Raw genomic sequence first — 12,296 nt, forward strand, 5'->3', positions numbered from 1 at the left:
ACACCAGGTGAGGATCTGGTGAAAGAAGAAGACAAAGAGGGCACGAAGCAGAGGTCTGATAGGTCCCACTTGCAAACACGGGGACTCCAGTGGAGAGCGGGTCAGCAGGTCATTTCCCCGTGTCTTGGGCAGCATCGAAGGGCTCTGAATTCTTGTGGCTGTGGCGAATGCCAAAGCACAGCTTCTTTGGGAGGATGGGGGACCCACATCTTTGCCTGCACTTGTTGACAGGGTTTGGAGAGAGCATCCAGTGTTGGCCTGACCGTGTTTCCTGTTCATGGCTTTTTAGTGGCAGTGTGGTGAGAGGGGTTGGAGACACAGAGAGGACCCTTCCCTTTTGATTTGGCCTGTCAGGAACCCTGCTGAGTTTGTTCTCATGGGTGCTCTAAGCTCAGCCTGTCTTCTGTACATTCAGCGCCACTAGTATCCTTGTGGCATATGATGCCCTTGGCTGAGGCAGACCCGTGGCTGCGGCTTTAGTCTTACAGTCATTGTCACCACAAGTTTTAGTTTCTCCAAGCCTGTGCGATGACGGGAAGAGAATTTCTACTCCAAGGAAGGAGAGTAGCCAGTGTCCAAGTTCCAAATAACTGCTCCATTGGGCCTCCAAAAGTGTTTGGTTCCTGGTGTGGCAGGAAGATTTTGTTTTCCCATCTCCGCTCCTCATTCTTAGGTGGGGGTGTTATGTATGTGAGAAGGTATGTTGTTGTGTGTTTCTAGAAGTTGTTTGCTGTAGCACTGGGCTCTTGGGACCTGCAGGGATGCACAGAATTCCCTCCAGCCCCCGGCTCGCACTCACATCCGGGGTGGATCTGGACAGGGTTTCAGCAACTCCAAGTGGAGCAGCTCAGGGCCGGAAGTGAAGAAGGGATAAAATATCCAGCTGAAACTCCTGTAGGATGTAATTACCTGAGCTGGAAGCTGGCCAGGGCAGCAGGTATCGTGCATCATCTGCTGGTGGTATCAGAAGCACCCGGCTTTGTGGGAGAGGTGGTCAGGACCGAGGCGTGACGTTCGTGCGAGAGACAGGACCTGGTCCCTCAGGGCTGCCTCTGTGGGCACTCAGCATAACGGCTTTTGAAGTCACTTGGTGTTTGTTTCCATGGTTGTTCCATGGTGCCTATAAAATGCTCTTGGGAAAGGACAGCCTGTGGATGGATGGCCCTGTCCTGACGCTCACTCAAATGCTCCTACATTTCCATTTAAAAGAAAAGAGGAAAAAAAGCTTAAACAACAAAAAAAGGAAAAAAAAAACCCAAAGGAAATTGACTTCCCAAAAATTACACTAAGCTAACATTTGAGGCCTGGCACCAGTCCATCACAGCCAGGAAACTCAGAATTAACCAGTGCACTCCCATGGCTGCTGGGAGGGGCTGCATTCTATCAGCACACGCCAAAGCCGTAGAAGTTGGGGTCTTGAGCATGAAAGCCCTCAACAAGTCTCTGAAGTGTGGCAGAATGTGTTTTCTTGCACTGCATGCATACAAAAAAGCAGCGTTAGTTGCAGCTTTCTGCTTTGGGGAGTGGGTTGGCACCAGGCTCCCGGTGCCCAGATCTGCAGCTGATGACAGCATCTGCCAAGTGTCCAGGCACCAGGACTGTCCCTGTGCAGCCAGGACAGCAGCTACCTGCAAGCTGCTGCCGAGGGAGCTGGAGAATTTACACCCAAGCCCAGGTTGCAAGTGAGGGCAAATCTGACTTCTTCGTTCCCACTTGCACATGACGCAGCATAAATCATTGTGATTGACAGCTTCGGTTCAGCTCAGGTTAGAGGGGAGGGGAGGGAAGCGCAGGTCAGGCCGGGGGGCAGCGGCGGGGCCGCGCGGGCGGCCGCCCCAGCAGCTCACGGGAATGGCTCCCAGCACGGAGCGCGGCCGGTGCGGCGGGTCAGAGGTGGCCTGAGCTGGCAAGGGGCGGGATGGAGGGAGGCTTGCAAAACACCTGCTGCGCGCTCCTCGCCTCGGGCTGATGCTATCGGTGCTGTGTGTTTGCGAGGAGGACTCGTTTCACTCGAGAAAGAAAAGAACGGGCTCGGGTACCTACTGCTGCAAAGAAGCTGGCACCGTGCTGGGAGCGGGACAAAGGTCCAGCTGTGCTTCTGCTGGCCCCAGTCGTGGTGGCTTACCAACTTCTGCCATGAATTTTCACAGCTTTGGGGTACTGCAGACAGGAGACTTCATGTCAGCTTTGATAGGATCTCGTTTCAGAGGCTGGGGGAGGTCGGGATGTGTTAAGGCTGAAAATATTTACAGGTTTTGAAGTTTAAACGCAAACAGGAAAAGCCCTTTAAAAAGTGAGTGTAGTGGATATTCAAAACAGGGATTGCCATGGAAACGCCACAATATTTGCTTAAATTGACACAAAGGTTGCTGGTTGCAGGCTTCTGACTTCTTTGGCTCCATTTTCTTTGGCCCGGCACCTATCACAAATTGATCTCAACAACCCTCTTTTGTTTTGCTTCTTTTATTTTTGTCTGATGGAAATTAAAAAAAAAGTCACCAGCACCAAACCCCTCCAGTCTGCAGATGCCCCTCCAGAGCAGGCTGAGGCTTCCCAGCTGCCCTCACATGTCGGATCTAGGACTTTGTAAAATTTTCTGAGTAAGGTAAAAGTTCTTGTTCCTTTAATCTGTGTATTTATTGATTTCCTCCAGTGCAGGAAATGGAAGGGAATTGTCTGAACTGTCTAGGGAGCGTGGGGAGAGGGGTGAAGCCTGTTGCAAAGGTAGCTGTGTGCATCCCAGGAACAGAGGAAGAGGAAGGGGACTTCTGTTGTCCAACTCTTGGACTGAAATTTGAGAGATTTAGTTTTGGTTCCTGATTCTGCCTCAGATTTGCCCAGTGACCTTTGACAAGTCACTTAATTACTGTGTGCCTGACTAAACTGGAAATAATAATTCTTCCTTTGTCTCGCCTGGTTGTATCTGTAACGTCTTTGGGGCTGAGGAATTACATTTGATGTGGGGGCGTACACAACCGACGGTAGAGCTCTGCTCTATGTCTAGTTGTGAGACGAAGACAAGCTAACAATCCCCCCCCAAAGGAGGGATGGCTTCACATCTCACGTGTGCAGCAGCACTCAACTGGCTGGGGGGGAGAAGCTCTTCGCAATAAGTAGCTTAGTGCTCTAGGTTGCTTCTGCAACTCATTGACCTGCCTTTTTGTTCCTGGGGAAAGCTGGAGTGCGTGGCCCACCGTACGGCCACTTGGTACCTCGACTTTTGAGTTGCCAGCACCACACATGGCAGAGAAGGAGGTTGGGATGCAGTGTGTTTGGCAGGGCATGAAATGCCTTGCTTTGCCTTGCTGGACTGTTTTGTGTGACCAAGGGCTGAGATCTGTGGGTGGTTGTGGCATTTGAGGCCGGCGTCACTGCTTGTGCTCGTGATTCACCTGAGCTCCTGTGCTGCTCAGTAGGGAATATTCATTTCCTTTTGAAACTCTCCTCAGGGCAAAGAGACTTCACCGAGTGAAGGGAGGCCATCAAATTCACACTGTCCTCACCTGAGACCACCTCCAAAACAAAGAACCTGACTTCTCTCCTGGCTTTTGTACACTGGAATGGACCTTGAAGCCTGTGACTTCTCAATGCAAGGTACTGGCTTTTGCTCTACGATCAAACTGTGTGTTCTGAAGTAGGGCTGGAGTGAGTGAATTTGACTCTCCAGAGCCTCCATTCCAGTTCCTGGGAAACCTTTATCTTACCAAGTTTAGAAGAGCTGCTGAAAGTCATTGGTTTGGGTGGTAAATGCATGGTGGGGTGTTGGTTTGTCTTGGGATGGCTTTCAAGTAGGACTGGGTTTACTCCTGACATCACTGCCTGCTTCTGAACAGGCACAGCTGACACAGCAGAGTGCTGGTTTGAACAGTTCTCTCTCTCAGCCTCCTTCCTAATGAGTTGCTGTGCAGTATTAACAATTAGCTAAGTAGTATGCTAGAACAGGCTAGCATGGGAGTCCCCTGGGTAAGTATTGTGTGGGACAGTTTCTGATTGACTTGTTTCACAAAAGAAGAGGAGTTTGAGGATGTCTGTGGTCACGGTGGGAAACTCAGAAAGGTTGTGAGGGGGTGGGACTCTGTGTTTCTAAAAGCCATTTTACTTTCTTCACTGCTTCTCTACAAAGAAGGGTATGGCATAACATGGCCTAGAAGAAAGCAGCTGTAGGATAACATCAGTGAGATAATGTATTTCTTCTCAAGGGTTTTGGGATTTGGGAGGTACCTGGTGGCAGTGCCATACTGTTGGAGACAGAGGGGGCTGAGGATCCTCGCTGTGTCTGGGCTTTGTATGATGGCATGTCTGCTCTGTAAGGGCTGAGGTTTTGTCAGGGGGTATCTCCATGGTCCGTTGGCACCATTAAATGATGATGATGCCTGAATGAAGATCGGCAACCTGAAGTGCCAGTAGGGACTGTGTATCACCATGTTTCTCTGCCTTTTCCTGCTGTGCTATAAATGATACGTGGGCAAGGCAGCACATCCAAAGCTACTGTGAGTCACCAATACAACTGAGACCTGAACTAGGAGGATCAAGGGTGGAGGGACTGTGTTGGCTTAGCCAGAGGGAAGAGGAGAAAAGTCACAGGGCTAAGATGTTGGTCTGGGGCTTCAGCTATCCCGGTCCATCCTTGGCTGTGTGTGGCATGGGGGAATTTACTCATGTTCTGAGTGCCTTAAAGAGCAACAGCCATGATCCTCTAAGGCTCAGCAGGGCTTAGTGCTTGCCATGTGTTCAGAGCCTACAGACCTGAGTGCTTTCAGTAAACCTGCCAGTAAATACAGCATGCTTCAGGATGGGATATGGGTGAACTCTGCCTTCCCACACCTTCCGAGTGCCGAAACTCCTCCAGGGTCTGGCATGCTTTATTTGGAAAGCTTAGTTTTGAGCTGTTAACATAGGGAACTTGGGCCTTTGTCCATGTGTGAGCTGCTCTGGTGCCCATGTCCCCTTTTAGAGCAGTTGCACACATCTTCCCTGGCCTTCAGACTCGAGGGAGCTTCCCAAATTGGAAGGGATCTGCCTAAGGGAATAGGGTAGAGGAACATGAAGAGCCTTGAGGTTTTACCAAATACAATACAAATTCTCAGGATTGACTACAGCAGGTGAATTTTCTGCCAAACATCCTTTATGTGCCTCTCCAGAAAGGCTCAACATCCAGGGGAAAAACTCTACCGAGGAAGCTGCTGCATAGGTTCTGGGTCCATTTTTCCATCAGAAGGAGCTTTTTCTGTGACCTCTCTCACAGATTTTTGTTGATGTAGCCTCTGGTATTGAAAGTCCTGCATGTCCATCAGACATGGACCTGGGATGAGCAAGACCTCTGAGACAGGAAGGCAAGAGGGAGGAGACTGATATATCAGGAGTTCTCTAAGTGCTGAAGTGAACCTCAAGGTTCAGGTTCTTGCAGATCAGTAATCCTTTTTGATGTTTGCCTTCTCCTGCTAGTATCTACTGGCTGCATTGCCTGTACAAAGCTGAGTGTCCTTCAGGGGCTGTTTTCTGAGGGACAGAAGCTCATTAGAGCCAGTAGAAATATTTCCCTTGACTCCAGCTGTTTTCTGAGGTCCCCCTAGTTCTACAAGCATCACTTCAGTGAAGGAGATGCATTTAGCCTTTCAGGCATGTGGCTTTGTGATCGCTCATGCTCTGGACTACAAATCCCTGTGTTCCAGTCTTCAGCCCTGGAGCAAGTTGTATGGCTTCTACTTTCAAAACAAGCTCAATTTACTTTGGGCTACAGATGCTGCTTGCACGTTCTCCAGAGCCCATCCCTAGGCTGTGATTGCTTTTTCACTCTCTGTTTATAAGCACAAGCTGGCTGTTTGGTCCTAGAGCTGTAAGGCTTGGAGGGAGTTTTCTTGTTCAGATGATGAAGAGCAGCCTCTTATGCAGGGAAAAAGAGCTTAAAAAATTGGGGAAACAGATTAGAAATACCTGCTCTATCTGTGAATTTGCAAATGTTTCCCCATGTTTCAGTCTTAAAGTAAACCTGAATTTGGGGTTAACTTGGACTGACTGCGTTATTTTTGCTGGAGTCCTTGGGATCACCACATAGGCACAACTGCCGAGGGAGCCAGGTGGGAACTCTGCCTTCCCCAGAACTGCAGCTGGCCCAGCCCAGCCAGGCCTGACAGCTCAGATCCTCAGCTGGGCTGGGGAATATGAAACAGCCTTGCAAAATCATTGTGGAAATTTACCCGCCTGGGTATGAAATCAACTTGCCTGCCTTTGCCAGGAGGAGTTTAACTTGGCCATTAAAATATACATCTATTTATGTATTACTTGTTCTGTGAGAGAAAATTTTCCCAGGCAGTTACAAAACTCAGTCTAGACTGTAACGTGTGGCATCTGGTGGTAACATGCCATATACATATATCTGAATACAGTATCTGCTCTATCACTCTGGTTGGGAGTTAATGGCACATATCTGCATTACAGTGAGGTCTTCCCGTTTACAGCACACTCTCGCTGGAGAGAAGTTTGGCCTGGTTCCTGCCTGCACGGGTCTGAATGGGGCTCTACCCTGCCTACTCCCATCCAGATAAAGCAAGGCAGGCATTTCCACGCTGCCTGTTCTGAGCTGTGGCCCCATGGTCCAACTAAGGCTGGAGGCAACAGTTCTTGGGCAGAGCTCTTCCGGTATGGCTGAGTCGAGGAGAGGGAAGATGTTAAAAGCCTGTCTGGGATAAGAGCAGGGTTGTCACATCCATCTGCTCAGGCCCTGACGAGCAGCTGATCCATATTGTTAACATATTGCCTGCCATATGGGCTAGCTCAGCTCTCCAGGAACGCTTGGGAGACCTGACCTCTAGTGTGACAAGATGTGAGCATGAAGGACGGGTTGACAACAGCCCTTGGGTCTCGGAGTGTGAAACTGTTTCAGCCACTTCCGCTGCCTTCCCCTGTGCTCACTCTCCTGCTGTCTCTGCCTGCCTCTCTCCCTCTCTCCTCTCTCTCTCTCGGGGTTTTTTCCTCCCTCCCCTGTTTTCCGCATCCCTGGTCTGTGCTAGATCAATGACCTTCACTCATAACCAGACTGGACAGTTCTGACTCCCTCCCCCAGGCCTTCGATCAGATGTTTGGTTGGTAGCTGTGGAAAGCTGAATGGGGGGGAAGTCGAAGGGAAAGAGAATCATGTGCTCAGCAGGCCTTATAGATGTCCTTACCATATCTGGACTGGGAATGGGACTGAAGCCTGATCCACTAACATCCTCAGCACCTCCTGCTCGCTTGGATAACTGCAGAGGCTAACACAGCCTCCTAATGGAGGGCCAAGTCCAGAAATGTGGTCGAGGCAGGTTGAAAAGGCTCAGAGGTTCAGGGAAGGGCCCTGGTGCCAGAGCTCAAGGAGGGAACACTTAGAAGGCTCTTGAGAGACACAGAATTATTTAGTATTGGACTAAAGTGAGGCACAGCCCAAAGCCTGTTCAGAAGCCCTGCTGTGCCCAGCAGGTGGTGATTTGGCACCTACAGCTGTCCACATGAGGGGGAATAGCTGCCTGAGGTGCAAAAGCTGAAGAGGTTTTCCAGGAGGATGTCAACTGAGCAGGACAGGCTCCCCCCGGGTGCTGAGGGAGCTCAGAGCCTGTGTTGCAGTAGGATGCAAGCACAGAGCTCACGTGTATGGATACGTGGAGCAGCTTAGCCCTAAAGAAGCCCAGTGCTTAAGTGAGGGCTGACAGTTGCCAGGGTGGCTGTCACACAGGAGACCAGCCTTCCCTACCACCTTCAGTCTTTCTTCTGCCTTCATGGTATTATTCTCCTAGAGCCATTGCTGATGAAGATGGCCATCTCTTTCCTAAGGCTTCTGTCTTCACACTTGACCTTTGTGGAGGTTAAATCCTGGCACTATTAATGCAAGCATGAGTTTTGCTGTAAACCTCAGTGGAGGCAGGATTTCAGCCTTGGCACTTCAGAAGAAGATCAGGATGTTTCCCAATCTTTCTAACCCATCAGCTCTGTCAGACCTGCAGGCATGACTTACTTGTCTTTTAGTCTCCCCAAGTAAGGGTTGCCTTTTTTTTAAATGCTTATCCTGTGAAAGTCAATATCCTCAAAAAAAGTCTGTGATTTCACCCTACTGCTCTTCACAGAGGTTTCAGCCTGCTTTAGGGGCCTTTCTCCTTCCCCATATACCTGCAATTGCAACAAACATTAATAGTGTTTATTTGTAGAGAGGAGCCCACTGAGGTATTGCAAAATAAAACACAATGATGAGTGGTGGTTTATTTACTCATGCTTCACTGATGTAACAAACCTGATTTTATGCTAATAATGACTCAGAAGCAGAGTTGGGAGGAGAAGCCAGATCTCCTGATTCCTTTAACCATCTGACAGGATTTTCTTCCTGTCCTTACCAGATCCAACAGCAAGTTCTCTCAGCTGGGGTGCAGGCAGCAATTCTGTGTCACCCTGATGAAACAGCTAGCTAAAAGAAAAGATTAATAGTGTTCTGCAGGTTCTCAGGGCTCCTCTAAACATTGAGGAACGTGTTCAGCTCTGGTGGGCACTGTCCTGGGATTGGCTGGCTGGCTGGGCAGCAGCTCTCCAGTGGGAGCCAACTGACCCTCTGGAGTCCCTCAAGTTGGAACCAGTTGGAAAGCACTTGGAGCAATCAGTGCTAAGTATGCACATGAGTGTTTGAGGAAAATGCATGTTCAAAAGGTAGTTCTTGGAAATCTGGAGATAAAAACAAAAAAATGTGAAAAATGAGCAAATACTGTAAAGGGAATGTGATCTGTTCTCTGATGGTTTGTACTGGGGGCTCATTCCAGAGCTGGTGCTCAGCCCATGGGGCAGTACTGGAAGTGAAGCTTATCTCACTACTTGAGGTGAATATGGAAAGACTGTTTTAGCATATTGCCTCTGACAAATTATGTATTAATGCTGGGGCTTTTTTTGTTGTTGTTATTACTGCAGTTATATATTAACCATTAAGAGCCACAGGTAAGCCATCTGCTGATGCAGAGCAGCAGAGCTGCTTTTTGAGCCAGCAGAACTATCCTGATTCTTTTCCAGGGCAGTTTATGATCTGTCCCAGCGTCTTTCTTGTGATTCTTGCTGAGTTTGTCTTAGCTGTACATTAATAGAACATACAAGAGAAAAGAGGAAAGGACAAACTAAGGTGAGTTTGAAAGTAAAATGAGCAAACAATATTGCTAGCCTTGTCCTTTCAGAAGTCAAAAGCTGCTCCCCTCCTCCCCCCAATTATAAGACTTAATAATACCAAGGTTTCTATGTGTTTAGGATGCACACAGATCACATTTCAGGTTGCTGTGCCCTGCTGGTGTGAGAGCAGAGGGAGATGAGGGAGGGATAGCACTATACATAGGTTGTTGTACAAAACAAAAATCTTACGTGACTTGGCAGATCTCAGGCTTTAAGAGAAGCATAAGCAGTGCAAGGATGGCAAGGGCTGGTGCATGGGAACAATTCCTGTTGGATTGCCATGTCCCTGAAGTGTGCTGACCTAGACAAGAGCCTCACCGGGGCTAGTTACAACAGGAGCTGAAGTCAGTTGCCCCAAAACCATGTTTTATCCGTGGCAGTGAAGCAGTGCAGATCTTACCTGAGGACAGGTAGGGGAGAGGGGGGTTGTTCTCTCTGACATCCAATCTTTGAGAAACTGGTAGCTGGACATCCTTGATCCCTGAAGCAGTTAGGGATGAAGGTAGAGAGCTGTCCTGGGGATGGAGTGAGGAGAGCTTCTTGACATCTTCTACTGTAGCAGCACAGCCCAGTGCCGCTGTCTTTTCTGTTTGAGACAGCTGGGCTCTGGCTTTCCCAAGAGGGAAAAGCCTTTGCTCATGAGACTGTTGTATCCCTGGCTTTTGCAGCTCAGAGGTAGCTGCTGGACCATGATGGGTTCTTCCCCCACTTCATCCTGACTTCCCAGCACTCCTAGCCTGGGGGAGACCAGCCAGGGGGAAAGTGCAGTTACCATCCCCTGGAACCAGCTATCCAAGCCAGGCCTGAACAAGGAAGGAACCATTCCAAGTGCATGTGGAGAGCACTGAGCTCCCAAGCTCTTGGCCCAAACTTTGAAAATTCACACAGTGTTCCCCTGGCAGAGCTGCAGAGAGAGATGAAAGTGCTTCCCAGGACCCCACCAAATCAGTCACCTAGCAACTTCTGGGCTTGCCCTTTGAACCCTGCCACGCTAGCTATCCTTCCTTTATCCTGTGCTCTTCTACCCACTTCTTGCTCATTCCCCTGTGCCACTTTTTATGGGTTTGCCAGAAAGGAGAGGAGATTTTTCTTTCTCTTGTTTGCTTCACTCCATTACTCCCATCTGTTCATCCAGGCCCTTAGTCCCTTTGTTTTTCAGTCATGTGGATTTGGGCTCTCTGGGATGCTCTTCTGGACAAGGCTGGTGTGGGAAGGTCTGGTTCACAGGCCAGCACAAGGGGTGGGGGAAATGTGCCTCTTCAAATTAATCAGAATTTTCTCCTCCAGAAATGCTAATGGGGGAAAAGCAATTAAAGCAGCCTGTTTTTTATTAAGTAATCTATGTTAAGAGCTTGTAATGAAGTTTAGTGCCGTTGTGACTCGATATTTCAGCTTCATCGGTTTGAGTCAAAACAATCCAAAGTGGGAAGGGACTGAGGAGGTGAGCTGCTCCCCAGCATCACTCGCTGCCTCAGCCCAGCTGGCTCCCCCAGGCTTTCCAGTGCAGTCCTCACCCTGCCCAGGAAGGCTGCACTGCATAAAAAAAAGGGACTTTCAAACCTGCACACACAAACTGCCTGGCTTCTTCTGGTTTAAAACACTCGAGGTGGGAATGACCATGGCTGCCTGGAACAGCCTTCGCCTCACTTCTTGGGGTAGTTGCTCATAAATACCAAGTTTTCCATAGGGAGTGATGAGTGGACAAGGGATGTCAGAGGGGAGGTGGTGGCTGAGGGGCTGTGAGACCTTCCAGCTGAATGCTGTGTGCCTCTGAACAGGTTCCTCAAGCTTTTCCAACACCTGTAAAAGTTTTAGCTGTCACAGGGTGAGGATGCCACGTACTTTGCACCTCCAGCCCTGTGCTCACTGCCCTCTGAGCAGCACAGCCCTGTGACCAGAGTGGCAAACTGCTGGGAGTTGCCAGCAGCTGGGGAAGTAGCCTGTCTCCTCTTCCTCTCCTTCCTCCCCCCCAGGAGAAGGCAAGGGAAAAAAGGGACAATGTCCCTTTAAACAACTCCATGCCAAGCCTCTGCCGTCCTGTTTTATCTGAAGTCCAACCGCATGTTGTTCCAGGGCCGATCCGCTTTAGCTAATTAATAATCTGACAGGAGCCACCCAAGGGATTAGCTGCTGAGACGAGCTAGTCCAAACCCCCAGCAAATGAGCCCCGCGCTCCCTGGGGACTCGGAGGTGACTTTGGGGGGCAGGGGGCTGCACCACATGCAGAAGGGTGTCGAGGTCCTGAAGGGGATTTATGGCATCTGGGAGGGTGAAGGGAGAGGCGAGGGGTTACAATTTATGGGATGTAAACTAATAAATCAGTTAGTTGAGGAGGGGAGAGGGGGAGCACCAAATTAAAAGATAACGTCTTAAAGGAACAGTGCAAATTGATGGTGCTCCTTGAGGCAGGGACAGAAGAGTTCCCCGTGCAGCCCAGTTGTAGCTTCCTCTGCACTGTCTGCTTGGGAGAGAGAAGAAAGAGACTGCAAAGCAAAAGAAAAAAGGGGTGTTGATGGGGAGTGAGAAGAAGAAGAGAAACACATCTTTGTGCAGTTTGTGCAAACAGATGATGGGCTGCTTTTGTGGCACATGACGGAGGGCACCAGGCCACCTCTGGTGATCACAGCAGGGAGAGGCTCTGGGTGGTTTTAGTGCTTCTGGCCTGCGAGGGGTTGGTGGATTAGGGGCTGCATGGTCATCCTCTGCTCTTGGTCCTCCCTTTTGATTAGACTTCCAGCTTTGTAGGGAACTCTTTGGTTCCCTGTGCATTAAATGAGATTAGCAGAGTGGGTCAGCTTGCAGCAGGACAAGTTACTGTTAGGAGAGCTGTCTGAAGGCAAGACTCTGATATGTTTTCTTCTCTGAGTTTGCCTCTTCAGTGACTCTTCAGGCAGTGTTGGGGTTTGGAGTTTGCTCCTGTGGCAGGTGTTTGGTTTTGTTCTGGAGGCTTGCAGAGGTCTGGAACTTCCTGGAAGGTCCATTTTAGATTCTCTTCTGATTTCAGGAGTTGTGTGCCTTGGGCATAGGTTTTCCCCTGCCTCTTCCACTGACCAGTCCCAAAGCAGTTTTGCCTGTTGCCTTTCCATAACAGTCTCTTCTGGTGCCTGGCCTGAGATTCTTTCTGAGAG

General features: G+C 49.5%; 1 protein-coding gene across 3 annotated transcripts in view; it reads left to right on the top strand.

Moving 5' to 3' along the window:
* The window catches only part of CASZ1 (castor zinc finger 1), a 198,683-nt gene that overhangs the window by 32,056 nt on the left and 154,331 nt on the right, over nucleotides 1–12,296 (top strand). For all 3 annotated transcript variants that reach the window (XM_062012807.1, XM_062012811.1, XM_062012808.1), the window contains exon 2: nucleotides 3,450–3,594. The gene's annotated coding sequence lies outside the window, so the exon portion shown is untranslated. The remainder of the gene's footprint in view (nucleotides 1–3,449; nucleotides 3,595–12,296) is intronic.

The sequence above is a fragment of the Colius striatus genome, chromosome 21, assembly GCF_028858725.1.
Source record: "Colius striatus isolate bColStr4 chromosome 21, bColStr4.1.hap1, whole genome shotgun sequence".
NCBI classification, from domain to species: domain Eukaryota; kingdom Metazoa; phylum Chordata; class Aves; order Coliiformes; family Coliidae; genus Colius; species Colius striatus.